The following is a 25448-nucleotide window of genomic DNA, read 5'->3' on the forward strand; positions in this document are numbered from 1 at the left end:
GCAGCCGAGCCCAGCCGAGCGCAGCCGAACCGAGCCGAACTCAGCCGAGCCCAGCGGTCGCCGCTCGCTGCCGAGGGCGGCGGGAGCAGCGCGGTACCGCAGCGCCCGGCCCGGCCCGGCCCGGCCTGGCTCGAAGGGAGCCCGTCCGCGCTTGACACGGGGTAAGGGGCCGCCGGTCAGCGGGCGGGGGCTGGGGCCCGGAGGGGATTTGCGGGCGGGGATGGGGGGGCTCCGCGGCGGCTCCTCAGGCCGTGCTGAGGGCAGGGCGGGCCGGGCCGGGCGCGGCCGTTGCGCCGAGCCCGCGGTGGGGGCGGCCGGGCCGGGCCGGGGCGGGCCGGGGGCGCCGCTGCCATCTTGGGGCGGAGCGGGGCCGGGGGCGCGCCCGGGGAGCGGCCTGGGCCGCCCGGGGTTCCTTCTGTCCTCCCGGGGTTCCCTCTGTCCCCCCGGGCGGCTGTCCTTTGCCGTCCTGCCTCGCCCGCTGTTGGGTAGCGGGGTTTGGCACCCCGGGGGTCCCCCTCTCTCCTGCGGTGGAGGCTTTTGTGCGTGTCCGGGCGCGGAGAGCTGCCCGCCCGCCCCCCGCCGCTCCTGCGGGCACCGCTGGGAAGGAGAGCAGCAGGGAGGCAGCAGAGATGGTCCGAGGGTGGTGGGAATAGCGAGCGGGTTTCTAATATTACCCTGTCTCTCCTCCCCTGGAATACTTGACAAAGGGCTGTCGGATATAGATCATGTCCGTGGCCAGATAGCCAGGCAGTCCCTTCTTGCTCTTGTCTCGGTCGCCAGCCCCTCTACATCAGCAAACCGTGTTTTTTCCTCCTGCCGTAGAGTGCACCCTTTATGTAGCTACCTGCTGGAGGGGGCATCACGCCAAAAATCTGCAATGTGGCTGCAGTCAGCCCGGTGTTCTCAGCAGGTTTGGTAGATCTCAGCTGGATGGAGAGCAGGGGTTTTGGCAATTTGAGGTTCTGGGCACCTCCCTCCCTTGCTCCTCTCGGTATTAGAAGTTAGAAACAAAACGCTTATCAATGTGTGCTCAGGGTGGCTAATTTAGTTGTGCATAGTCCTAGACAAGTCCCCTTTCTCCTGGATTTATTTGTCTGTTACTGTGAAAGCATCCTGCTCCGTGCTGTCATTCCCTGGAGGCAGCACACCACACGGCAGGCCGTGGGCTGTGGGGCAGGAGCCTCCCCTTAGCCGGGCTCACAACGCTGCTGAAGGGTTGCCTGGCTCAGGTGCCTTTGGCGTGGTGCTGCCCATGCCCCACCTGAGTGTGGGATAGAGCCTTTGCAGGTGCACGGCAGGGTCAGTGCCCCTCCCTTCCAAACAATGGCACTGTACAGTCCCTAATAGCTTTTATTACTCTTAATGCCTCTGAGAGAGGCAGAGCTGACCACTCGGCTCGTAACTGACTCCAGGACTCCATTCAGCCAGAAATAGCAAAGCATTACTTCTAATGATGACTGCAATTAGCTGATCTCTACCGAGGAAGGCCTTTCTCATCCCGAGCTTTTTAGTAATAGGAATACTCTCTTTATGGGAGAGAAGTCCATTCTGCAGTCTCCACCTGGATACCGTAAGAGCAAAATAAACATCAAAGAAGATGCCTTTGAGGGGGTTGGGAAGAGGCTCTGGTTTGACTCATAAGTATGTTTTGTTGCACTAAGTTTACTCTATTTTTGTCTGTTCCTGTTTTTGGTAACCTTGGGAGGAACTGAAGCTACTGTATTTTCTGAGGGTGTCAGCTTTCATGTCAAGAAGGCATCACCACGAGCCTTTGCCGTGCTCCGTTTTCCTGCCCTTTGACCGGAGCGCAGTGCAACTGTCCCAAAGTGTTCTGAAGCCATGAGTTGAGCCAAGAAAATAAAAATCCTGAGTGTGCTGTGCTTCTAGTTTGTGTGGGGGGTTAATTTATTTTTTTTTTTTCTTTCTGGGCTTAAAATATCCTTGGCTATATTTATCAGCCTTCTGCAGTAATGAAGTGGGCTCGGAACTTGCTTGGAGGGATTTTTATATTGTTTACGTGGGGGAAAAAAAATCTTCACAAAATCTCTTCATTCTGGGAACTATAACTTGCAGAGAATCCCAGGTAGCTTGAGGTTATCAATAAAAGCCTGAGAGCTGGCAGTGCCCAGGCCCTGTTCTTTGTCTGTTGCTCATTACGCTTTGCCAGAGGCTCCGTTCAGTGGGAGCCCCGCAGCATCTCTGCCGCCACCCGCCCATCCGCACCCATCTGAGGTGCAGCCCCAGCCCGTATCCTTTCTCCGAGTGCCCCATCTCCGTCCTGGCGGCCGGGGCGAGGCCGTGTGCGGACAATCCCGGGGCTGCAGGCAGCACCTCCCGCTCCCACCGAAGACAGTCGGGACCTTTGTCATCTGACGCGAAGGCTGCGCAGCCGTGCGGTGCTCGGGGAGGGAGGAGGCCCTGGCTGTAGGATACTCCGTGCGCGCTGTTAATTGCAGACAGCGCTGGTTATGGATCCTGGGGCTGATTTGCATATCAAAGCATCTGAGAGCTCTGCCGTGGGTAGGGATGGGCAAGGATGATAAGGCTTGCTGAAGGCTGGGACCGGATCTTCCCCGGGGCTTTTTGTGATGCACAGATGAGACAAGATGATGGGAATGTTTGGAAAATGGAGTTTGTCTCCATGTCCTTGAATGACAGGACCATAAAGGCTTTTTTAATCTAGCTGCTTTCCAGAGGGTGGGAACCAAGAAATTCTTGGTGACAATCCCTTAGGCTGCTCCTTCCCTGCTGCCTCCTGCCACTGAGAGCTTGCAGGGTACCCACGGTGTCGAGCCCTGCAGATGCACACCCCCACCCCCCATCATCTGGCAGCTCCTGCAGGGAATGGCCAGTGTGCCAGCCTGCTGCCTCTTCTCCACACTGCCTTTCACACAAGGAGGCAGAGGCCCTGCTTGGAGCCTCAAAGCAAAGGGGCAGATTTCCTACTGCCTGAATGGCTCTGCAGGGTCTCAGGTCTTTCCTGATGGCTCAGGAGGTGCTGGGGACAGGGAAGGGCAGAGCCTTGAATGGGCCATGGCCTCTGAGATACTGACTGAGTCAGGGGAAGGTTTGGCTATGTCTGATCTCAATACAGCTGTCTGTTCTTCCTCCTGGCTCTGGTAATGAGCCTGAGGAGCTTCAAGCTTGCATGCAGGCTGAGCTGGAAACTGAAATGCAGGTTTCTAGGAAGGGAGAGAGGTGAGGGTCCCTGTGTCCCTCTGCCACTTTGATCTTAGCAAGTGTCTTGCTGGTCCTGATGCTCAAGTTCCAAAGGAGTGCACCATAGGACAAGTGGCCTGTCTGAAGATGGTTCTGTCTTCATTGTGGGAGTGCCTGCTGCCTGGAGCTTCAGTCCTTGTCCTCTTTCCTGTGCCCTGTACTGTTCAGACTCTTGCTGGGAAGGACTCCTCACCTTCCTATCCATAGGGCAAGTTGATGTGTGCAGGACCTGCCTTGAGTCTGGCCTTTTTAGGAAACACTTCTCTGCCTGCAGCCTTCGTCTGTCAGAAGCATTCTGGCTTGTCCACGGTAGTGAGTTGGGGGCAGGCCTGATGCACTGCCTAGAAAGTTGGTTAAAAGGAGAATAGTAAAAGTCAAGGAATGAGAAAGAAATGCATATGTATGTACACATCTTGCGACAGAGAGAGGGTGAGATTCATGAAGTTGCTGCCAAGCTTGTAGAGCAAAGTCTTGTGGTATAAAATGGCTTTTCTTTGAGCCTGCAGGCCTGTGGTTGGCACTGCCTTCTCACTTCATGTCCTTCCAGCATGGAGCTGGGTGTCTGCCCTCTGCTCCAAATACAGATTAGCTGCAGGAAGCCTGAGGCTGGCTTGCTCTGAGAGATGCAGAGCCCTTTCTCTGTGTTTCTCTGCACAGCGCTCACTGCCCTTTTTACAGGGTTATGGTTGCATGATACCTATTCCTTGCACATGATTGCTAAGCAGTCCTGGAAAGGCCTCTGTTCTCCCTGTCTCTTGCATGTTGAAATTGCCTGCCTGTCATCCTCCCTCTTCTGTGTTCACTTCCCTTCCTTTACTGCTTCTTAAAGACAGGTTGAGGAATGGAAACAGTTTCCTGGTATCCCAAAGCTCTTGTGAGGCCAAACTCTTGGAGTGGCTACACAGTTTATATGGGCAAGATAGGTATCCTGCTGGCATAGCCCACTACATCTGAGCAATGTCTCCAGTTCTTGATGTGCTTTGGTCTAGCTCTTGATGCCAGCAGCCTCTGCCCACATGGTTATTGTGGTGGGAAAAGCAAGAGCTCTCCTTTTATGCATGCTGTTTTTGCCCAGAGAAATTGGCTGTTGGTAGTACAGGTCTGGCTTAAAGCAAGGTTTTGAAGATTCCCATTTCCGTTGGCCATTTGTGCTGTTGCATGAAAGAAAGGGCTGGATCTCTTAAATAACTGTGTATAAGAAAGGTGACACATTGTATCAGCACAGGAGAGAGCAGTCACAGGCAGGATTCATGCTGCGTGTTTTCAGTGTGTTCAGTTATTCCTTTCCTGAAGCACCACAGCCATACTACCTCTGAGCAGCAAGCTGAAAAACATCCTTGCCTTTCTCTGTCTGGAAGAGTGACTGTTGCAGACCTTTCCTGTGTGTCTGTTCCCTCTCACTCCCTGGAAGGACTGTATGTCCCCAGAGCTTTCCGTATCCCTTCCCTGGGTGTGCTCATCGCCTCTGCACCCCTGTGGCTTTTTGTGCAGAGAAGTTGCTTGCTTTGACACTCCCTTCCCAAGCAATGCTCTCTCAGGTTTCTGTGCAGGTCTCACATCACATCTGATGTTTTCTGCTGGAGGACAGAGAGCACCTAGCAGTGACACAGACTGGGGAGGGTATCTGAAGATGGCCTCAGGATACTTGTGCTCTTGAGACAAAAATGTAGTGCCTTTGGGTCCCAAGGAAGATCTTAAAAGGGATTCATTCTTCATCTCCTTGTGCTTATGGCCTACAGTCTATTTGTGTGAAGCCATTTAGTTTTGGAGGCTCTCAGGTGACGCTGGTAAAGCTGATATCTTGGGGATGTCTGCATAGACAAGTGGGTGGTTTGGTTTTCCTGGGCCCTAACTCCGTGCTTGAGGCACAGACCTGGAAATGAATGATTGTTGTGTGTCCGCTGAGCTGCGGTTGCTGCCCAAGGACTCGCTATTACTCACAACACAGAAAAGGCAGCTTGGGTTGGCATTAGTCACACAGTTATAAATCTGGGAGGAAGGAACTGGGTTTGCGGTGGATGTGAAACTTGGTGTGAACTCTCAGCTAGGGCAGAAGGAGCTGATGCAGCTCTTGGATAGAAAGACTTAGCTCCTGCAAGCATAGAAAAGAGGAACAAATAAAATGTGACAGTAAGAGCTTTGTCTTCACCTTGCAAAGAAGATCAGGGGTGATGAGTTAATTTTAAAAAGCAAATCCAAGCACAAATCAGAACAGGTAACAAGACTACTTTGGTAAATTAGACGTGGTCATATGGGCAAAGCCTTATGAAATTTCCTTGAAAGTACTTCCAGACTAAGGCACCTTTTGCATACTGAGCAGCCACCAGAGAAAACATCTGGTGAAGGGACAGTCCAAGGTTTGATCCCTTGAAAAATGAGAAAAGAGTGCAATTACATCCAGCCTGTGTTAATAAACTAGAATAAACAGCTAGTGTTTATTCTGTTAGGGAGATGGGAGCATATGCCAGTTAAAAATCACCAGCATCCATTTGTCTGGAACGTAGTGCATCAAGTTGGTCAACACCCCTGCCCTGGAGGATGTCCTGCCTCTCAGCTGAGCGGGGGCGATGGCTGTAATAGATCTGAAGTCAGCCTGTGCCACTGACCCAAGTGTAAGCCTTGTAAACAAAGGAGGAAGGGGCAGGAGATAGGAAGCATGCCCCATGTGCACCCTCAACTAATGGCAAAGCCGTATTCAAAAGAGTTTCTATCTGATAAAGAGACCCTAGCTAGGCAGACTGGGGAAGATATTGGTATTGCCAGAATTTGGGAATTGAGGATTAGTGCTCTTCTAGGGAGCAGAAGAACACAAAGAAAGCCTTGTGCCAGGCTGTGTAAGGAGTGACACCTCTAAGGTGCAGGAAGCAATTAGTGCTCTCCTGAACAGAGATGAGGTGTTGCTGAAGGGCCAGGCTCAGGTATAGATGCAGCTCTTGGAGAAGGATGTGCGCAAACAAGAGACTATCCAGCAAAGCAATAGAAATTAAGGTCTTTAGAAATATGGTGTGGGTGGAAGGATGAGAAGAACTGTGAGAAGGGCTGTGTAGCCTGAGTAAGAAAAGGTGGAGGAGGGAACTTCATGGTCTTTTAGAATGTACAGCAGTGTATGTTTTTAGAAGACTAGTTGTGATGAAGATGGGGCAGGAAGTCACTTTAACTGTATTTAGGGAGTTCAGACTTTATGATTCCCTGTAATATCAGCTAGGATAGTGAAGCAGAAATGGAGGCTTGTCTTGAAGGCCTTTTGGGGAAATTGGGGTGTATATGTTAGTTTTAGAAGAAATTAGCTTTAAGTCTGTAGATCTGGGTGACTTGCAACTGGCTGTGGCTCACGTAAAGAATCTTGATAGATGACTGTTAAGGCCCCTTCAAACCTGGCAGTTGTATGAAACATTTTACATCTGGAAAGGCAGCAATGAGTGGCTCTAAGAATGAGACTACTGCTGTAAATGATGCTGGGGAGATTGATGGTAAAATATGCTGTCTAAATCCTGAGTGTTGATGCTCAGAAAAGGCTGCTGAAAAATTGAAGAGAATGCAGAAAAGTTTCAGTATTATTCTGAGGCCTGAAGAGATAGATTTGTGGTGAGAAACATAAAGAGATAAATCTGCTTATCTACTCAAGGAAAAGATGAAGGTGAGGCTTGGTTATCCTGCCTAAGCATAACATATCTTACGACTGTGCATCATTAGGTTGGTAGAGTAGAAATGCCAGGCTATGAAGAGGGGCCAAAAAAACCTGTGGTGAGATGCTGGGACTCCAGTCACCTTCAGAGCTGTGCAGCCAGCTCTTCCTTCCCCTCTTGCATATGAGGAGCTCTTTGCCTGTTACTTTTTCAGTGGCCCTCTGTTCCCTGGTTTTTTTTTTTTGTTGCTCCTTAGTATCTAAAGCCTTTTGTTGAGACTCCTCTACCTTATGAGGAGACAGCTCCAGTAAAACAAAGCACTTACCTGGCCCCAGCTTATGTAGGGTGATGCCCTGACAAACCTATGCCCATTCTCTGTGCATGTGGCTCTGGAATTGTTCCCTGCCTCTCCTTGTCCCATCCTGTCATCTGCCTCTGATTTGCGGCATCCGTTCTCCTGTGGTGCCCAGCTACTTTGCCAAACAGGTGCCTGAGAGCAGCCAACACCTAACACTTCTCCAAACTCAGCACCTTGGCTGGTGAAAATGATTCATGAAACCAAAGATCACCCTTCCTCTGGTTCCTGCCACTCTGTAATGCAGTGCTCTGTCACTTTGAGCTACTGCTTTTTTGGGGGTCATGCCTGTTTTCAGTCCGTGAGATGATGTTTCTTCCTTAGTCCAGTGACCAAACCTCGAAAGGGAGAAAGGTGAGGTACTGCAGCAGATGGCTCACTCAAATCTTGCTACATCCACAATTTCCCTTTTACCCACTAACACTGTAATGCTGTTAAAAATAAAAATGATCCAGTGTGCCTGACAGGATGTATCCCTTGTAAATCCCTACTGCATAGTGCTCTTGGAATCTCCTGCTCTCCTTCTTCATGTTTTATTACTGCCTGGAGTACGAGGGGAATTTCAAAGCTAGTAGATGCTCCTGACTATGGTTTCAAGGCAGGGAAGGCAAATGCTTTGATGTGCTTTAAAAAAGGGGGAAAACCCCCAGCATTTCACTTCTTTATTTTGTTTTCTCTAAAGCTTTGTTCTATTTGATGAGAGCAGAGCTCTGGTTTGTAGGGAATAATGCCAGTAAGCCTTTGTGTTTTCATCTGGGGAGTTGAGTGCTACAGGGTGGAACAGCTGAAGTCGCTCCAGGAGAGTCTTGTGGAGTAGGAGCCATAGCTCAGCTTTCCTCTGGTGGATATGGAGTGAGGGATACACCTTTGCAAAGGTTTAAAACCGTGGTGCGGCTGCAGTATTTGAGCATGGTCTGGGCCATGTCTCTGGGGTGTGTTTGGTGTCTCCAAAACACCTGCAGCTTCTGGCCTGTTTGATGGGTAGAGCTGCCTGTTTTGATTGCTCTGCTGATACATTATTTTAGCAACAAATGCTGCTGCTTCTAAAGCCTGGTTTGATTCCACCACCTTAGAACACTGAGAAGCCGTTTTGCCAGTATAACTGCACCTCCATCAGCAGACTTATGCCTGTGGAGACATGTCGATTGCTTGGGTCTTTGCCTCTGTGTCTGACACAGCTATGCTTGCAGATGTCTCTGGGGGTGGCTGGATGTGAAAGATCAAATGGAATCTTTAGATGGAGATTGCAAATCTGGCAAAGAGAAGAGATGGGGCAATCTAAGTAGAGGAGGTGGGCAGTTGAGCCTCTTTTCAGAATGCATAGGAGTAAGTGGAAGTGTCTGTCAGGTAAATGGAGAAGAAAGCAGGTTATGGATGGTGTAGGCAGAGATGGCTTTGCTATTTAAACAGCAGCACATATATTCTGTCTTGTGTCGTTTGCGCTGCATTTCTTGGAGCAAGAAAATAAATTTTTAAACAAGTTCAGTGAAAGTCGACTCCAACCCTTCCAAGCAGTGATACAGGTAGGGCTGTGTGTTGTGGCTGGATAGGTGTGTGGGCTGGAAACTCCCAGCCTAGTCCTGAAAAACTACTGCAGGGTGGTGAGCCTGTCTGGCCTGGGGCACATTTGCCCACCTGTTCTTCCCTTTGTTCTCCTCTCTTCCCTCTGGTTCTTCCATCCTGTCAGTCTTCCTGAATCATCCTCTAATTGTATCGAAGCCCACTCCAGCATTTCAGAGCATCCTTTGACTTGCAAGGAACATTTCTGATTGTGAAACCCGCCCTTTCTACCAACTCCTCCTTTCTGAGCTGGATCTGGAGACTCCAGAGCTCTGGGCCAACACCCTCTCCTCTTATGCCAGCACCAGGGCTTGGCTGCCTTGTTATTCCTGCTCTTCCTTCCCACTTAGATAGGTGTACATTTTCATACCCTCTTTGCCTGCAGGAGTGTCATGGCAGGTGGATTTCAGGATCAAGGAGGATTTGAGAATCTAATGTGGCTGGAGAGCAGTAGTTTGGTGTTGGGAATTTTATTTCTTGGGTTGTTTTGTTGTTGTTTTGTTGTTTTTTTTATCTGCCTGTACTTCTTCAAGTATGTGTGCTGGAGGTGGCAGAACATGAACAGCTATCCCATTGCTGGGTAAGTGAGGAGGCAAAAGAAGGTCCAGGAGGAAGATCTGCTGGTTACATGTTGCTGCCTGCAGTGCTGGGGGAGGAACCTCCTGTTCCTTCCCGTGCTGTGGTACCAAGCAAATACCAGAGAGAATATCCAAGATGTGGTTTCCACTCTCCTAATCTGGTGACTGTAAATGCCAAGGGAAAAGAAAAATGGTCAGGCATATGTGCTATCTCTGTTGACATCCTCCTCAGGCCTGGGGACTGGCCTTGCTCTAACATAAACTTGAACCCTACCTCTCCAGATAGGAGAGAACTAAAGGAGAAAATGTGACAGTGGAGACAGGTGGCAGATAGCAGGAGGCGACACTTAATAGCTGTGTGATGTGTCGGATGAAGAGTCCATGGATGGGGAGCGGCACCTGGGCACTGAGCAGAGCAGCCTCACTCCACCTAAAGGTGGATGCTGCCTGCAGACAGAGAGGCTGTGCAGGGGCTGGCATGGTGTCCCATGACTCAGACTAGAGATGGATGGGAAATGTTTTATTCCTTCTTTCTCTTTTTTTTATTTTATTGTGTTAAACTTGCAGCTTGGTGCCACTGCATCCTCCCTGGATGGCAGGGAGCATACCTGCTCCTGGAGAGACTAAACACTGACCTTGGATAGAAAATTAAACTAGCAGTGGCAAGACTTTGTAAGGTGTGCTGCTGCCCACCTGGGCATGTCCCTGTCTGCTTGGAGCTGACCAAGCTGGCAAGGGCAGTGTGAAGCTTTTGCTCTTGCAGTTACTCTGTCAAGCAGCTGGGGAACCATGCAAAAACATCTTTGGTTTTAATCCTGTGCCTAGTTCCAAAACAGTTGTTGCTCATCCAGGAGAGGGGTAAATTCACAAGCCACAGCAGAAGAGGGGACAGCAGGGCAGTGACAGCTCCCTGCTGCTTTCATGGACCTTAACAATGGGAGCAGAGGTCCATCACTGCAAGACATACCCTTCACTCCTAGTAACTCAACAGGGATTTCAGCTGACTGTAGGTGAGAGTGCAGGGAGCAACAAGTATTTGTGTGCTGCTAGTATGAATCATCTGGAAATTGGATTGTCTTTCCAGTGGCTGGAAATTAGCTGTGTTATCTCCCTGGGAGGAGTTGTATGTGATTCTGATGAGCAGAGGCATGGGGCACGTTGGCAGCATGCCTGTCTGTAGTCATGCAGCTCTTCAGGGTGGGATGCAGAGCACAGCCAGGCTCTCCTGTGCTGTGGGTCCGTGCTGCTTCACTGCCACTCCCCAAGGCAGAGTGTGGCACCTCAGCCCGTGTCTCAGTGCGGTGGGGGTGCCAGAGGCAGGCTGGATGCATGGCTGGGAGCAGCAGGGAGTGAGTCAGTGCTGGGGGCGGTACTGGGAGGAGCGGGTGGGCAGGGGTGAGGATGGCCGGGAGCTGCTACAAGGACATGTGGGAAGCTGGCATGGAGTGGGGACGCAGCAGTGGGTACAGGGGTGAACCAGGAGGGTGAAGGGAGCAAAGGGTCATCCTAGGCATGGGCAAAGCTGCTGGGCCTTCACCTCTGGCAGTGCATGGAGTGCAGAAGCCTGCAGCCCTGTTGAGCCATGCTGAAGGGATGCTATACCAGGGTAAGCTGAGTAGATGGCTTATAGCCAAAACTTGTTATGCAGTTGTCCAGCAGTTCCTGAGCCCTATGTGTGACAGTTGTCCCGTGCTCCAGTCATGCCTCTGGACTCCAAGCCTTGGCTGAACATGCACCAGAAGTCAGCTGAAGCTGACTGGTAAAGCCCCAGACACCAACCCTCCCTTGCCTGTTAGGAAAGGTTAAAAACTCAGAGATCGATCCAGCCCCTTAATGTGAATATGCATTCTAGTCAGCCCATTTGGGGCTGGTAAGTGCAGTGGCATAGAAGACAAATCTGGGGAAGGGAGCCAGGAGGTCCATTATGAGTTTGGTAGAGTGGAAGAGGTGTTGGCTATTTGAGGGCAGGAAAGCAATAACTTTCTCAAAGGTGCAGAGGAAAATGTGAGGCTCTGAAAATTAGCCTGACATCAGGAGATGGCTGGATGCAGCCAGGAGGGAAAAATGGAAAATGCGGTGGTAGCTCTAGAAGTAGTCAGAGACTGGCACCAATTGTTCTGCCTGGAGGGGCTTCAAGAATCTGATCAAGAACCTGCCACCATATGGGTGTGCAGTTCAATAACATCACTGGTCTGTTTCCAGCCACCCAGCATAGGATATAGCTTGGCATAGGAGAAAGTCTGCAAAATTCAAATAGCCCTAGAAGGCACTCATTTCTTGCCTTCTCTTGCTCAGGATTATATTCTTGGACAGTATTCCAGGTGTGAGATGGTGCCTTGAGGAGTTGGAGTTGTAATCCCTTTCCTTCCCCTACCCCACTCTGAGACCCATAGCAAACCTTGTCATGCTCATCTCTGGCCACAGCTGAAGGCTGGTGTCACTAGTGCCTCAGCAGTCAGATGTCCTTGAGAATCTTCCCAGGGCCGCTGAGCAAATGGAACAACAGAGTTACCATCCAGAGCAGGTTGGGCAAGGGTGAGCACTGGGAGCTGCTTCCCCACCCACTGGCTGGAGGGGTTGTGGTTCCCCTGGAGATGGGCACTGCCTTAAGAGGCCCTGTCAAAGCACTGTAGCAACCAGCAGTCTTTATTGAGCTCCTGCAAGAGCGTCCCAGGAACTGTCAGGAGGTTTTCAGAGCCTTCATTTTAAATTGGTGCTTCAACACCTGCTGGCACTTGGTGCTTCTCAAGCCTGGAGCAGGCTGCAAGGGGCTGCTGGCACACTCCTTTGTGCCAGATCTGATCTCACACTTGCACAGGAAAATGTTCCCAGAGCTTAAGGGTCTGATGTGAAAAAATAAATGTGCCCTTGAGTCTCCTTGCATTGGCGAGGGAACTGCAGGTGATCAGCCGATGCTGCAGCACCCATCCCTAAGTAACCCTCCCACGGTCCCCTCATCTTCCCACGGCAGAAGAAAGTTCCCTTGCTTGTGCTCCCTTGACTCATCTCATCCTCCACTTCCAGCAAGAGAGTGTTTGGTGTTAGTAAACATCATGTTATAAATAGGCAACTGATGCTATATTGGGAGGAGTTTTCTGTGGTGAGCACAGGCTCAGTGGGACCTGGGCCTGGAAGCTGTGAGTGCAGCTCAGGCATGCAGGGGCATTGGTGACCCCTCATCAAGGGGCAGCTGTGGGTGTGGCTGCGGGGATCCTTCCTGAGCTCCTGCTTTGTTTACCTGGCCCTGAGAAGCTATCCAGAGCCTCCCATCCCTACCAGCCCTGCTGGGCTTCTCACTACAAGGATGTTGAGCTGCTGGAGCATGTCCAGAGAAGGGCAGTGGAATTGGTGAAGGATCCAATCTATAGAGCAGAAATCTAAGGAAGAGTGGCTGAGGGAGCTGGGGATGTTTAACCTGGAGAAAAAGAAGCTAAGTAACTATGTAACTACCTGAAAGGAGGCTGTAATCAGATGGGGGACAGCGTCTTCTCCCACCTAACAAGTGATAGTACTTAGGGACATGCCTTTAAGTTGCACCAGAGAAGTTTAAGTCAGGTGTTAGGAAGAATTTCTTCACTGAAAGAGTGCTCAAGCATTGGAACAAGATGTCCAGAAATATGGTGGAATCCCCATCCCTGGAAATATTCAAAAACTGTGTGGATGTGCCACCTGTGTACATGGTTTAGTGGTGGACACAGCAGTGCTGGGTTAACAGTTGGACTTTATGATCTTAGAGGTCTTTCCTAACATTAATGGCTCTGTGAATTTGTGATGTGTAGATTGGTATTAGATAGGAGACTTGAAAACAGGTAGGATTCAGGGGAAAGGAGTGAGATGCAAGTGACTATGCTGGGCTAGACTTAGCCCTGAGGGTCTGCAGGTGTTTCATGTAGGGGCTATACTGCTGACTGGCAGCACTGGAGTAAAACTTGGAACTTGGTAGCTGTCAGCTTCCTTTTCCTTGGTCCCTGATTCAGGAGAAGGTGCATAGCCAGCATCTGTGTGACTCTCTGAGATGGTAACTGCCCTGGGATGCTTTGCAGTGCCCACTGGGTTGCCAGGTAGAAGGCACCAAGCAAGAGATCTCTCTTTGCTGCGGAATCACACAAACACATCCCTGTGCCACTTGGAGAGCAAGTGGTGACCCTAAAACACTGCTGGGGCTGTGGATTTCTGGTGGCTGCAGTAAATGAGTCACACACACACGCCCAATGTGAGTGCGTGAGGTGGAGCCCAACACAGCTGCATGTGGCAGAGTTGATTCCAGAGCTCCCAGTGTTGAGTGACAGGACATGTCCCTGCCATCCAGACCTGTCTGTCAGTCCCCAGCAGCTGTGGCTGGCACCACAGCCTCAGCAGAGACCCAATTTCCGTATGTGGGGGTTCTTGAAGACTTTGACTGGGATGGCGGTCAAGTGGCATAAGCAGAGGGCAGGATGCCAGTTGTGAAATTCCAGCCTCCTCACTCACGGAGCTGTGGCAGGATTACTGTGGCAAGTCTTGAGTATAAACAGGCGGGCAGGGCAACAGCAGCAGGGCTAGCCACCAGGACAGGAGGCTGGAGGAGTTGCTGCTCTCCTGTTCTCCTGTGCTTTCCCATTTCAGGCCCTGAAGGACCAAGTGTGGCTGTCAGGTTTGTTCTGGGGGCAGCTGGGCACTGTCCCCTCATGAGTCTGGCATGGGATGTATGTTCCCAGCACCAGCAGTGTAGGGAGGAGATGTGATGTACCCTCCTCAGGAAGCTGTGATTCAAGGAGCTGTAAGTTGGCCTGCCTGGATGGCTGCCTGACTTTGCAGCCTCGTACTAAGGGGGTGAGGGTGACTGGGGGAAGGAGCAGCAGGCTTCCCTGGCAGCTCTAGGAAGGGTGCTGGTGGTGGATTGCAAAGTGCAAACTGAATCTGAAAGTTCTCCAGTTTGAGGTGAGGAGGCTTTGCTTGGTCTGCTGCTCAGGTAAGCTGTGTTGTCTGGTCCAGGTTGTGTTTAAGCCATGTAAACCTAATGCTGCACAGGGCTTTCCTGGGCTTGCTCCTCAAAGCTGATTGGGGTGTGTTGGAAGAGGCATCCCAGAACAGCCTGACTGGCATGCGAAATGTGGCAGTGTGGCTACACTCTATCCATTGATAAAAAGCAAAATGTGCTGTGAGAGGCTCCTGCCTCATCTGTAGTGTGTAGCATGTGTCTTTCCATGCCATAATATAAAAAACCAAATGTTAGGAAGCCTCTGCACCATTATGCATTAATGGAGTTTGCCTCAGCCTTTGGTATCTGTAGGTTGCTTGCCCCAGTAAGAGTGCAGGAAATTCTAGATCATACAGCAGCTTGGGATTACTCTGAGGGAGTTTGAGTGCTCCAGTGCAGGAGACCTTTTCAAAACACCCTGTAACATCAGCCCAGGTAACAAAGGTTGTGTTGATAGTGTGTTTGCCTTTGCCAAGAGCCTGTTGGCAAGCCCTGATGCTGATGATCCACAGTAAATCTGGTAACAAGGTTTGGGTGTTTCCCACTATGTAAAGATGGCACAGCTAGGATTTTAGTTTTAATGATTGTTAATATAAATGGGAAAACTGAAGTTCTCCTTGTAACAGTTGACACTTATCAAAATATTGTGTTTATTTTAAAAAAAATTAAATATTAAGATATGAAAGCAAACAAAACAAACCTTACTCTCCTGTCCCTCTGTGGATAGTTTGGGCACTGTGGGAGGCAGCTGTGCCGGAAGGAAAGGGGAAGTGAGAGGACAAGGTAGGATGACAGAGTACTGGGATATGTGTATATTTGGCCACAGTGTAACTGAAAGGGAACCCTTTGGCCTCTCAGGCTAAGAATGCAATGGCGTTGTGCTGCAGAGCAAGGAGGCTGCAGTACCACTCTCCCTCTGGCTCTGGCCATGTCTGTGCTTGGGGTGTTCTGGCACAATACATTTAGAAAGATGCAGACCACACAGAGAGACATCAGCTGCGGGAACAGTCACATTGGAAAGGTGTGCCTGGAAGAATGACATGTGCACAGAGTTTAGCCTGAGGAAAGTGGAGGCAATAAGAGATGTCTTCTGTCAGCAAGGGATCTTCAATCCCCTTGCAGAGAAGGAAGAGCAGTATTTTTGAAGAAGCAGTGAGAAGCAGAAGTAATGAAAATTGGAAGCATGCCTTTCAAGCCTGCCAAAACCATTTCCCCAGGAAGAGAAGAAAGAAGAAAGCTTTCTGGTCTAGAATCATTTATTTAACGGGTTGCTATGAAGTGTACTGCAGTTACCTATTTGCTATCATTAATGAAAAATTCTGCTTAAGCTTCTTGGTCTTTGCTGCCCCTACCCTGAGAAACCCAGCTGGGCTAGGTTGGTAAGTGCTGCACATAGCCAGAGTCCAGAGAATGATCTTGGAAAACATCTGGTGCTTGAAACAGAGCACAGTACTCAAGTCTGTCCCTTTTTGGGTAAACACTTTAATTTAGCCATGTACTTATGATGACTTCAGTAAAAGTGTTTCAAGATAAGTATGTACTTGGGAGCTTTCCTGAGCAGGGGTCATTTCTTTTGCATGAAGATCGTTGAAGAAATATCTTAACGAGCATTATCCTGTCCAGTTGCCAAAGATTTGCATTAGGAGAAATACAAAGCGGTAATCTCATCTGGGTTATTAATTAGTAATTTAGCTCAGGATGCCATAGTCTACTAATTGTTTTGGGTTTTTTTTTTTTCTCCTGCTCTTGTGATGTCTTTGGGAAGGCCAAGCAAACTTCATGCCTATAAAGAAAATGCCTCAGCCACTGCTTTGGATGGTTTCTTTTTATGAAAGACACGTGGTGTGTTGTCCCCATTCAGAAATGAGGTATGGAGCAGCATGTTCACTCCTGTGAACCAGCAAAGAACACAGTTTCTGTTTCAAGGTACCCTGATTCTTTGGAGTCCACTGGATCCTTTTTATTTGGGTGACAATTCCTCCTGCCCCCTTCTGTGATATGTTGCACTTCATATTAGTCCAGCCAGCCAGATGTCCCTTCCACAGAAGGTGAACAGTCAGGAATGTGATTTCTTGGTAGAAGCCCATGGCATGTTTCAGTGCAGCCTGGCAGTTGTGCTGTGTGCTGGTAACTGTGTCCAGCAGAGGGTTGGGGTTGTACAGGGTGACCATCAGACTTCAAAGACTTCACACAAGGACGGAGGCACGAGGTCAGAGATAAATGTCACTCCAGGTTTGGTGCCTGGACCCACCACACTGTTTTCTTTTGATATTAGAAGTCATCTGTGGAAGCACAGAGATTGAAAGGCTTTAGGAGGGAAAGGTGGTCTCAGGAAATATGGCCAGAATAAGGATTGAGGTGGATGGGCTTAGCAGGGCAGCAGACATGGTGGGATGGGAATAGCACAGCTCTTCTGATCATGTCTCTTTCAGAAGAGACTAACTAACTGCTACAGCTCCCATCAGGCTGTTCACCACTGATGTGCACTCTTTTTAGGGCAGTGCTTTCTATGGAAAGCAGCCTCTGGGTGTGCAAGCTGCCTTACAGCAGCTCCAGGCTATGATGCTTAGCTGCTCCTGCGTGTTCTCCAAACTCAAGCCCATGAAATACACCCATGTCTGTTTTCCTTTCAGCTCTGGAGCAGCAGAGCCCAGGAAGGTCTGTGACCACCTGGCTGGTGTGCCTGAGGGGGCTGTCAGGTGTCTGGTCTTAGTCCTGCTGTGTAATACTGGTCTGTCTGGGCTGGAGGGCCATTCCTGCCTTCACCTCCAGCAGAGAGGTCAAGGCAGGAATGCCTTAGTCCAGTGTTTGGAGTGCTCCACGTTGTTTTTTGAAGTGACACCCAAGCCATTTCCTTCGTATCAAGTCAGGATTTTGGTGGTCTTAGTAGATGTGAGCACCCTGGCTTGATCTGGGACTGTGGGCAAGGAGAGCCCAGGTTACTTAACTGCAGTCTTTAGTGGACTCTCATAGGCTTGATATTTGCTTGTGTGGAGCTGTGCTCCATGGATAAACAGTGACTCAGAGCAGCTTCATCCAGTAAAGTATTATTTCTTTGTTTGCCCTAACATTGAGATAGAGCCTGGGTGACATGAGGCTCACACTGCCCGTCTTACCGAAAATCCAGTGCCCTCCTCCAAGCCCAAACAGCCGCTTTATCTCAGACACTTTTATCAGTGGCTCTGGGAGCCAGGCTGCTTACCTTGAAGTGCCACTTCAGTGTTCCTTGCTCAGTGTCCAGTGCCCAACTGGCTCTTTGTTCCCTGTGTTCCCAAGCCAGGCCCAGCTCCTCTTGCCAAGCCCAGTGGGGTGGAGCAAAACCATTGAAAAGAAGAGCCCAATCAGCATCTCTCAAGTGTTAGTGGCTGGCTGAGAGCCCAGCCTGGTGCATGCCAGTAACTCTTGCCTGCAGACCCCAGCCCCAGCAGTCAAAAGCAGGCAGAGCTGCCCTGAAAACTCGGGAAGAGATAGGTGTTCAACCCTCATTTTTCCCAGCAGGTAAATGTTATTGGGCACCTGACTCCAGATTAGATCTCTCTGGCAGCATCGGAGCAAATATCATGTAGAAGAGGAATTGGGACATCTCTGGGTCCTGATGTGCTAAGTGAGGTCCAACAGATCTCTCAGGCTTTGGAAAAGGACAGTCTCAATGCTCTGTTTAAAGTCCATCTACCTCTGCTGTGACCTTTGTTATTTATTCAGAGCCCAGCAGGAGCTCAAAATTGGTCTCCCATAACATCTATCTCTCATACTGGAGTTCAGTAGCTGCTGGGACAGAGTGCACAAGGGGAACTGTGTACTGTAGGGCCTCAAGGTTTTTCCAATGGCACAGTTGTCCTTGTTTGGACATGTTTGTGGCCAAGGTTGCCCTACTACACTTGGTTGTACTGGGTGCCATGCCAGCCCTGCGTGTGGTGTGCTGGTACCATGGGTTGGGCTGTGCTGCTGTTGCTGGAACTCTGACTCTGTTGAGATTTCCCCAGCAGATGCAGAAAGTGAATTCCTAGATGGTCTCCTATAACTGTCCTGGCTTGCTGGCCACATCCCGACCTCTTGCTGTGAGAGCTCTGTGCTGATATCTGCTGTTGTTGAGGAGCAATTGAAGACTTTCCTCCTCCTGCTGTTGCTGCCAAATCTCTTTACAACTCAGCATGAAGTCGTAAAGGGAGCTCAATTTTGCTTGCTGCAGGGCTGTGATTACCTTGACCTTTGGTGTTCAGCTGTGCTGTGGGTCCTTTGTAGGCTGACTGTGCAAGGCAAGCACTATCTTAGGAATGCTTCAAGGAAGGTGGGAAAAGGTGAGAACATCCCCAGCCTGCGAATTGTAAACACTTGAAGCTGCAGTCTGCTTAAGGACCTTGGAAAAGAATCAACCTTTATCTCTTACAGGAAGGGTGCCAGTGCCAGGATTTGAAGTAGATGTTCCTGTTTTAGGAGCACCACTGAGGCTGCTCCTGTGGAAGCTGATGCAGTACCCTGGCAGCTTGTCCCTCGGTGCCCACGAGGGAAGGGGGTTTCCTCTAGGCTTCCTGGTTTCCATTCTGGGTGTTCACTGCTGGATGAGAGAGCCAGGCTGGTGGCTCCTTCCCTGCTGCTGCCAGGCTTCTTCACCAGTATGTGAAGGAGGTTTTCCTGTGTGCCACTAAGCACCATCTCCAGGGATCCTGCTGTAAGCACATGGACCCATTTTGCCACTGTTCTTGAATTGATGTGTGGTTTCAATTTTCACATGTCCCTGTGGGGCAATTGCTCAAGAAGGGTGTAGTGGGTTGACCCTGGCTGAATGCCAGGCACCCACCAAAGCCACTCTCTCCCTTCCACAGTTGGACAGGAGAGAGAGATTGTAACAAAGGGCTCCTGAGTTGAGGACTGGGAGAGAGCACTCATCAAAAACCATCACAGACAAAGCAGATTCTTGAGTTAGAGACATTACTTGATTTTCTTGCTAGCAAAATTGGAGCAGGATAATGAGAAGAAAATAAAACATTAAAAACATCCTCCCTCCAGCTCTGCTTCCTATTCCAGTAATGCAGAGAGACTGGGAATGGGGGTTTATGGTCAGTTCATCACCTGTTGTTTCTCCTGCTGCTTAGGGAGAGGAGTCATTCCACTGCTCCACTGTGGGGATCCCTCCCACGGGAGACAGTTCTCTGTGAACTTCTCCAGTGTGAGTCTGTCTCATGAGCAACAGCTCTTTGCAAACTGCTGCAGTGTGGGCCCATCCTACGGGCAACAGCCCCCCTCAAGCTGCTGCAGCATGGGTCATTCTTCCACAGGTGTGCAGTCCTTCAATGACTGGGCTGCTCCAGCATGGTTCCTCTCTCCACTGACCTCCTACACATTCACAGCCTCCTCTCAGGCATTCACCTGCTCCAGCACAGGTCACTTCCATGGACTGGAAGGGGATCTCTGCATCCCCATGGTCCTCCATGGACTGCAGGGCACAGTTGCTTCACCATGGTCTTCTCCACAGGCTACAGAGGAATCCCAGCCCTGGTGCCTGGAGCACATCTCCTCTCCCTCCTTTTCCACTGGCCTTGGTGTCTACATACTTCTTCCTCTCATGTATTCTTACCCCACTCTTCTCTGGCTGCAATTACAACTGCACAGTAACTCTTTCTTTCTTTCGGTCTGCCTTTCCGTCGGTCCGTCCATCCGTCCGTCTGTCTTTCCTTCTTTCCATCTTTCTTTTCTTCTGTCTTTCCTTCCTTTCTTTCCTTTCTTTCCTTCCTTCCTACATATGTTATCACAGAGGAGTTACCTGCCATTTCCAATTGGCCCAGCCTTGACCAGCTTTGGAGCTGCCAGAGCTTTGCTCTGCCGTACATGGAGGAAGCTTCTGGCAGCTTCTCACAGAAGACACTCCTGTAGCAGCCCTTCCCTGTCCCACCACCCCCCTTCCTACCAAAGCTTGGCCATGCACACCCAGTAGAAAGGGGCAGGAAGCTTTCCTGAGGTAACATCCAGGCGAGGTAATGCTTTAATCCTGTGCATGCTGAGTTTGGTGGTGTCAGTGCTTAGGGCAGGAGAACCGGGCAAGAGAGAACCTTACCCCCAATAACCTCTGGCTGCTCAAGCAGGTGTCATGCTGCAGAGTAAGGGACAGAGATGCTCTCAGGGCTGATGCAGGAGGGTGTTCTGCCAGCTTCTGGTGAGGAACCAGCTGTGTAGTCCTGAGAGGTGGCTTGGGCTCCTCAGAGAGATGCTCCTTGCCACTACTTGGTGACTTGCATCACCAAGGATTTTCCTTGATGGGAAGTGCTGATCATACTTCATAGGCAAGTGATGGTAATTGTGCCCAGTGAACTAAATTCTTCTCTCTCTGAATACTGTGCTGCAAGGAGGTAAAGACTTCTGTCATGCAGAAGTGAGGGGGAGGAAACAGTCAATGTGAGCTTGAGAGACTAGATAAAAACCTAGTTTTATGAGAGACATCCGTGTTTCACTCAAGAGGAAAAGCTGGATGTAGATGAGAATACCCAGTCTGTGACTGGCAGGAAACAGATACGAGGCCTGAGGAAAGATAAATATGTGGCACTCTCCTATACTAAAGGGGATTAAGATCAGAAGCTTTAGGATGAGGTGAGGTTACTGATAAACAAAGGAAAAAGGAATGAGAGCTGCAAGAGTGCAGAGCTCCTTCTAAAAACACGCCCCTGTGCTAAAGGGACAAGATGGTATTTAGTCACTTGAGAAATGGGGGAGTCATGGAAAAATTCAGCGTAAATATGAAATCACCAGGGAGATTGGTTTGTGTTTATGTCAAGCCAGATGTCATGCACCTGAACAGCTCTCCTTAACAGTGCTTGAAAACCAAAGTGGTATTTGTGCAGTAAAGATCCTGTGTGAATAGTCACTCTCACTTGAAAAATGAAGTGTGGGAGAGCTAGCCTGGGGCAGGCCCACAGATGGGTTGGAAGGGAAGTGCAGGCCATATGCATATAAGTGATTATAATAGACATGCAGGAGATAATCAAGAAGGCAACCCATGAAGAACAGCCATTGCGCCACTGGAATCCATAAACTAGAAGCTGAAAACTATTGGTATTGTGAGGTTGTGAGGTCTCCATCCTTGTCTTTGCTAAAAGTCTGCTGGGAATTGGTGAAGTTACTACTGCTGGGGTGTTGAGTGATAGGTGAGGAAGCCCTGTTATCTGGGACTCATTCCCAACCATATGACTTGGTTGCCATGTGGCCACTGCTCTGCAGAATATACCACAGGAGGTCCAGCACCTTGTCAGTCTTGCCACTCTGATAGTTCATTGTGTTTACTGGATCACTATCAGTGTATGCCTACAGGAAACAAGGGAAGCCAAACAGTAAGCAGTATTCCTTTATAAAGTACAAGTTGGCAGACAAATTTGATACCTTTCTGAGATTTATAGCCAAGGAACTTGAAAGGAAAGTGACAGATATATTTGTAACTTAATGTTTGATTTGGTAACTAATGAAACAATCAAAATTCACTGTAAATCAGGGTGGCTGTGATTCTGCCATGCAGAGAGCTGACTGATGTGGGGAACTGTTTGATAGATTGGGCTTTCTCTTGATGGCGGAGGATGAGTCCCTTGCCATGGACTGGGACACATGGATAGGTCCCTGTGAGACACCACTGAGGGTGTCCATGTGGCATTGAGATTCCATAGTGTTTGTCAGTAAGCAAACAAGATGTGACTGGGGACCTCTCCTTTATGGTACAGAAATGCCAGGTACCATGGCTGTGTTTTCCTCTGTAGCCAGGTGGAGGCAACTGAGCTGCCTTGGCAGCAGAACTGCATCATGGTGTTGTATGGGTGTCTGTTCCACCAAACCTCTTTGGAAGGGAAGAGGCCAACATCAGCCCTTCCCTGATGGCCAGGCAGGAACAGACACCCCTTGGCCAGGAGCACCCAGTCCAAAGGGATGCAAAAATTGAGGCAGTAATACAGCAGTGTAGGACATGCAGCATAGGAGCAAAATGCAGAGCCAGAGAGATCAAATTGCCCTTAGGTTGAGGACAAATTAGCCAGCTCTGATGTGAAGAGCATGAACCACAGTATACTGGGTTTCAAGCTCTGGTACAGCCCTTCTTGGCGTGGTACATTATGTTCAGGGCACCATATGACTGGAAAGCACTACCATCAGATTGGAGGGAGCTTGTGTAAAAAGGAGGCATAAAAAAGACCTAGCTGTTTGGAGCTAAATCTGTATCACTTGGCAAGAGAGTTTCCAGTGGGTGAAGGCAGCGTGAAGGGCTTTGCTGATGTTCAAAGGGAAGGCTTTTTTGATTATCCTGGGTGATTTTGAAAGGGAGTTGTGAAGTGGACAGTTTCCTGACCTTCATGAAACTCAAACCTAGGTTTTACGAGGATCCAAATGCTCCCCACTGTTACAGTCTGCTACCACCCATGCCAGGCACTGTCCCAGCCCAGGGTTACTTGTGTGGTTTGCAGTGCCAACAGTTGTGCTGGGAGCAGGACCAGGGATTCCTGAGTATTGGGATGTACACAGTCACAGTGTGCAAGCCACCACAAAATGGTGCTCCAAGCAGTGTGGGGTTGGCTGTTGCAGTGACAGTACCTGCCAACAACAGGACTGGGAGCTGATGCACACTAAAGAAAGGTGTGATGCCCTTTAGCAGTAGATATTTGAGGCCTGGTGCAAAGCCAGTTGGGAGGACTTTGGACCCAGGGCAAGGATGAGCTTAGGTTTTTTGCTTTGAAGAAGACAAGCCTGCCAGACCAAAGCTTTATAGGCCTGGTGTCTAGTTAGCTACTTCACAGAGGTGAAGTGTGCAGGGAGCTTTATATTGACTGGAGGAGATGGAAAGGAGACAAAGAGATGTAGGACTTTGGCAGGCTCTCCTCCTTTCTGCTGATACAGGACCGATCCCTGGTGTATGCTTATCAGTGCTTTGCCCAGGCTTGTTGGAAATGCACCGGTAGCACATTTGTTTCTTGATGCTCTTTCCTTTGGCCTGCAGATCACGTTCCTCCTCTCTGCACCCAGCATGTCAGCACTTCTCCAACCCTCAGCTGCCTGAATGCTCTGTGCCAGGTCTGAGGCATGGTGCAGGACACCTTTCCCACTGCTGTGGTATTTTCCCTGTTTAACTGTTGTACTCTGGGAAAGCCTTTGAGCTAACTTGTAAGCCCCTTTCTCCTCATCTGTCCTGAGGCTATTCTCTACTTGCTTACCAGAGTCAAACTGTTCTTCCTGTGGTCTGGTGGTAGCTGCAAGAGCTCTGCTGGACTTCACCACTTAGGTGCACGTGACCTAGGTGGCTTGAGGGGGTGAGAAGGCTCCCTGAACCTTGGGTGCCAGCTGCTGGGCGAGGGTCCTCAAATGCCCGGAGCAGGCAGGGCTGTACAGAGGCTCAGGGTGGCACATCCTCTGGGCTCAGGTCCCTGGGGTCACAGTGTGGGTTACCTGTGGTACTTGGCAGACCGAGGGGATCCCAGAGGAACAGGTCTAAAAGGTACAAGCCATGTCCACAGCACCCTCCATGTCTGAGAACCAAAGCACACTTCACCTCCCTGAATGCCATTCCCCAGAGATTTAACAAGGTTTAGATTGCTTTATTTTTAGTCTGGAAATTCGGTATTCTAGCCCCACACCTGCTGATTTCCGGTTGCCTGTCTCTGCACCTCCAGCCTGCTGTGAGACTGTCACATTTCCATAAACAAATGTGTCTCTACTAGAGCACAGTCTCGCTGTTCTAATTACAGATGGAGTTGTTAACATTTACTGGTGAGAAAACAAATGAACGTACTTGTGTGCTTACGTCGTTCCGTCTGTGAGCTCAAGCATCCGCTTTATTGATTTATATTTTTCTGCAGGCGTTTCTCAGGTCACCTCCTCGTGTCTGGCTGACATCAGTGGTGTGGCTGGAAGAACACAGACACTTGCCCGTGTCAGTGCATCTGTCTCCCAATTAGCCAAGGCTGTCCAGCTCCGGCGTCACTCCTGCCTGAGTCCCAGCACAGTGCTTCCTCTTTTTTCTTTCCCCTTGGTGCCAGGGGTTTGGCAGAGGACGTGAGTGCTGAGTATGAGGGGCAGAGACTTCAGGGTGAGCTGGTGAGAAGGGGAAATGCTCTGTTTGGGAATACCTGCAGTGCTGTTTCTGCTGCCTGCCCTGGCCTTACAGTGCTTCAGCAGGGTTCAGTGGGACAGGCAGCCTCCTCAGCAGGCACCTCCCAATCCCCTGCCTGCAAGAGCCCCTCAGACCTCTACTGCATGTCACCCCCTTGCCAAACTGTGGGATGACTCCATAAGTATCCTGATGCACACTTGCAGCCAGAGTCATAGCAGTGAAGGACCAAGGCATGTAATCTTGGCCTTCTCAGACTCATTCTGCCTTTTTTTCCTCTTTGCAACGGATGGATGGGAGTGTGGAGGCTTGCTTGGTTGTTGTTTGGGTCCTCATTTGGGTGCCCACCTGCAGGCCAGGGACAAAGACAAGGAGGAAGAGAAGTCCTGCCCTGCCCTGCTGAGGCCACCAAGCTCTCAAGAACAGCAGTTCTCAGGGCTGTGTTTGCACAGGGCTTAACAGGCAGAACCTGGGGCTGCAGCACCAGGTGGGATGTGCTTTAGGGACTTAAGGCAGGAAGCTGTATGCCTTTGCTCCTGACATGTGTTGGTGAAAACATGGGACACTGTGGACATGCTGGTCCTGCTGGGGAATGTAGGGAGTGCTGTGGGGCAGGGAACAGGCTTCTCTATGGATGGGAGAAGCTTCCTCTCTTCCTTCTTCCTACCATTAACAGAGAAGGGGATGGGGTCCAGTATTGCTGAATAAGAGTCATAAATGCCTTTTGGCAAGTCTGTCTTTGCTGTTTTGAGGAAATGAGCATTAATTATGCAGAGTGCAGGAGAGGAAGCCTCTGGGGCTTGCATGGAACCTGGTTTGATGTCCTGCTCTTACTGTATCTTTGGCCCCACTACATTCTGTGGTGACAAGCCATGCTTGTGCTCAGGAAAGGGCTTGGATACCTTGAGCTGGTTCCCACCACTCCAGCTTCACAGTAACTTCCCACCAACTGCCTGCATCTTGTCTCGATGCTCAGGAGCTCATGCTGATGTTGGCATCTCAGCCCAGGCTGAGCCAAGCTTGCCCTCACCTACAGCCTTTAAGGGGAAGGAGGGGCCAGGAAAGGCACCTTTGGCCATGT

The 25448-nt window shown here is 50.1% G+C and overlaps 1 protein-coding gene across 3 annotated transcripts in view; it reads left to right on the forward strand.

Moving 5' to 3' along the window:
• Nucleotides 1-115: 115 nt before the first annotated feature.
• The window catches only part of TMEM63B (transmembrane protein 63B), a 48509-nt gene continuing 23176 nt past the window's right edge, over nucleotides 116-25448 (forward strand). For all 3 annotated transcript variants that reach the window (XR_014589718.1, XM_083858174.1, XM_083858175.1), the window contains exon 1: nucleotides 116-161. The gene's annotated coding sequence lies outside the window, so the exon portion shown is untranslated. The remainder of the gene's footprint in view (nucleotides 162-25448) is intronic.

This window comes from Zosterops lateralis (assembly GCF_965231275.1).
Source record: "Zosterops lateralis genome assembly, chromosome: 3".
Taxonomy (NCBI): Eukaryota; Metazoa; Chordata; class Aves; order Passeriformes; family Zosteropidae; genus Zosterops; species Zosterops lateralis.